The 3,707-nt window shown below is 39.9% G+C and overlaps 1 non-coding gene across 1 annotated transcript; it reads left to right on the forward strand.

Annotated features, from left to right (window-relative positions):
- Positions 1-478: 478 nt before the first annotated feature.
- Trnaf-gaa (transfer RNA phenylalanine (anticodon GAA)) lies at positions 479-551 on the forward strand. The gene has a single exon. It is a non-coding gene; the product is annotated as a tRNA-Phe (tRNA).
- Positions 552-3,707: the final 3,156 nt, after the last annotated feature.

Below are 3,707 nucleotides of genomic sequence, written 5' to 3' on the forward strand. Positions count from 1 at the left end.
TATAATAGTTGATATTGGTGATACATCTTTATGCCGTTGTTTGTTGTGAAAAGCGTGAAAAGCATGGAAGGAATTCATCATTTAGATAATGACAGGTCTAATAAGTCAGACTGTCGGCTCCAGAGAATTCCCTCTTGAATATTTCATTTGCCACAGTGATAAGAATCTAATGACATGGTGGAGACAGATAATGATCATGAAAAATAAAACAACCATGATTCGGCATTTCAACTTTTGCAACGCCGCAAAATAGTTTGATTGTTTTAGGCGTACATGTGTAAGGTTTAGTGGGATTTATTTCGAAAGCAACGGGTTTTTAGAACACGAAAGCTCAGTGCAAAATGGTTGTAGATGCAATGTACTCGAACTTTTGATCTTAACTTCTGTTAACCAATTTACCGCTGAGTTATGCACCACCTGCTTTTGCTCATTGTGCGCTGACAGGAGACTTCGTTGACAAATTGAATAACGGTCATCAGCCGAAATAGCTCAGTTGGGAGAGCGTTAGACTGAAGATCTAAAGGTCCCTGGTTCGATCCCGGGTTTCGGCAGATATTTTTCTTTTATTTTTCAAAACCAATCCTTTCTTTGATTTTTTTCATCCGTCCATATACTGCGGATTGTTAATCGATTCGCGTAATATAAGTCCAGAAAGTGTTCAGTTTCGTATATGATTGATAGGTTCGTTGTATTTACATTGGCAAGTGATAGATTGTAAAATCTATGCTATCGTTCATAGTTTACGATTTGATCGAGAAGTTTAGATGCACCCGACTGTAATAACTAATCCCGCTAGATTCGATAAACACATATCTTATTGACATTATATAGATTATTACTCAGAAACTTAATTCGATTTTAAAGATTGGAAACAACAGTAAACGTTTTCATTATTTGGCAAATGTTTGCCTACGGGAACACTTCTAACCCAATGGTTTATTGTATTAACACATTACCAGCGCAATTCCTTTGACTTATAACATAATACGAGTGTATAACAAGAAACCATGGAGGTTTTCTTGTTGAGTTTTAACCTAATAAGAGATATTTCACATCTTCGGGAAGTTGTCCAGGCGCGGATTCAGACGGTAGCACCGTATAGGCACGAGTTACCGTCGCGAAAAGGGCACATTTCTCCCGAGCGAAGAGGCACGAGTTACCGTCGCGAAAAGGGCACATTTTTTTCAAGGCGATGATTTTCAACCAAAGGACACATTCAGTCGTCCATAAATTCCGAAAACAAAAACAAGAAAGGGCACACCATTCTTCAGAATTTCTGGGGAGCTCCAGACCCCCACCGTTATGGTGGAGAATGCTCTTTTTCATCAATTGCGTTACTCTCAACTGGATCCGCCGCGGTTGTCACGAAGTTATAATAGCCTTATTGTCTACGTCCAAGTGTTTAGACTACCATCTCTAATAGTCTTATTCATACGCACCTGAAGGTATAGTATATATTCGTATGGCCACAGATTCCCCCGATGCCAACGGCGAATCGCTGCTGCGTGCATCACTATCAAATAATCCATTCTCGTAATGCGAACAAAGTCTCCTTCCCATCATCGGCTACCTATTAATGCGTCGAAATCAAATTGATCCCCGAAATCTGAGACAAGATCTGTTGACCGTTTGTGCAATACAACCCGATAGTTTAGTAATTCGACGATGGAAACTGGGGCATATTTGTTTATAGATAATGAAGACAACATGATGACTCGAACGCACCGATTGGGATCAATATCCGCCCAAATAGGTTTACCTCTCCTCGCCGCTTGTGGCGCGGCTTTTACCGAGGAAAACCGAAAACCGGATAAGATGCCTGCAGAACGTGTTATATCTTGTGCGAAATCTGTCGAATTGTCACTAGGACAAATCTAATTTCTGACAGTCGCGAATTGAGACAGTCGTCGAATTCCAGCTACTTTGATGTATAAGATGTTAGGTAAATATCGCAAAGCTTTCAGATGCGATTTGAACTTGATTTGCCGAGGAGAACGGCTTTCGAAATTCTTTTGATAAATCAAACGGTCGTTTTTCTGAGTAACAATGACGCATACAAGCGGTGGATGCCGCAGGATCATCAACGAAATATTTATTAGAACAGTGCGCGGTTGAAGTTAGTGATATTTTATGAGCAACCTGAGCAACAGATCTTTTTCAAAAGATTTTCTCTCTGAAGCTTGGTATATGCGGATGTATATGGTTCGACGCGTCTCTACGATGCTGCACGTGTCAGGATTGAACACGAACGTGCGATGGAACCTGCCTTTTTTCCCGAGTAGAGCATTGACGATTCCGATGTCGTTGTTCTGTTAGCAGTAATAAACGTCGGAATAATGCGTCTGACTTTCAGCTGTATGCTACTCAGGGAACTGAGAATATTCAAGCTTGAAATGGACCATTAATAACCATTAGAATAAATGCCAAAAGTCGAATGCCATGCATTTTCTACGCGAGTTGTGCTCGACATTAGATATAGCTTATTTTAAGCTTGGCATAGCTCTGAGCATATGAGTATATCATAAATCTGGACACGGGCTGACGTCCCTCGCCGATAGGACGCAGTTCCCTGAAGGGCATAAATCGTATTAAGGGTACACGACCACTGTGGCCCTGGAAAATGAAGCCGTAGTACGGAAACCTTGCGCTTTTATGAAACTGCGTCTCGAATCCGCTGTTTTTGATGTCTTAATCAACGTCCAATATGAGGGATATTTTTCACAGCGATCTCTCTACATATTGTCTAGACTAGATGATCGCTTTTAGTGATTGGTTAGTATCTGTTGATGAACGAGCCGGGTTATCTCCGAGTCGAAAGTTACTTAGGGAAATAAATAAGCCCGAAAAGCAAGCATTTTTTACTTTGATCTGGGAAACCGCGAATAAGTCAGGAAGCAACTAGGATTTCACTTAATCTCTAATAACCGAAATGGAGTCGTCAAAATGAGAAGGTGTTTTTTGCATGTCCACGAAAAAAGAAAACTGAATGAATATTTGGCTTCGGTAAGGGAAGAAGATAATACCGCGTGCCCTTTATTCGTCGTTCATGGTGGATTTAAAAAGTAAGGATAATAACTTGACCTGTGTGGCGCGTATATCCATCTTGTTTAAGAGGGATATTCGGCCGGAGCGGTGGCACTACAGGATATTACCACCAGATATTTGCCACAATCCAATCAACGCAGTCAAATCTTTATAACAGCTTAATGAAAGAGGGGAACGGCTGAGGAGAAACGCTAATGATGTGTTATCAAGTTTAACGATAGCTACATTCAGGAATATTGATACGTCGGCTACAAGTCGGAGGCCTGCTCTGCTCGACTAGCGCATTATTTTATACGCCATCATTAATGGCCCGCAGCCGCTGACAAATTGTATTATTGCCTTGACGAAAATTGAAAAGGGTGTCCTGCGCGTCAAGATTCGCTCGCGAGTTTAAAATTATCCAAATCGTTAATTTTCGAATGTCGATTCGATCGATAAATCGATGATGCCGGCCGTTGACGAGAGGTGCTACGGCTCGATCGATACAGAACCTTGAATTATCGCTCAATTCACCTCCGACCCTAGATTTCATTGTGCAGTAATGTCGTATATTATATATATATATATATATATATATATATATATATATATATATATATATATATATATATATATATATATATATATATATATATATATATATATATATATATATATATATA

This window comes from Tubulanus polymorphus, chromosome 4, assembly GCF_964204645.1.
Source record: "Tubulanus polymorphus chromosome 4, tnTubPoly1.2, whole genome shotgun sequence".
NCBI lineage: Eukaryota > Metazoa > Nemertea > Palaeonemertea > Tubulaniformes > Tubulanidae > Tubulanus > Tubulanus polymorphus.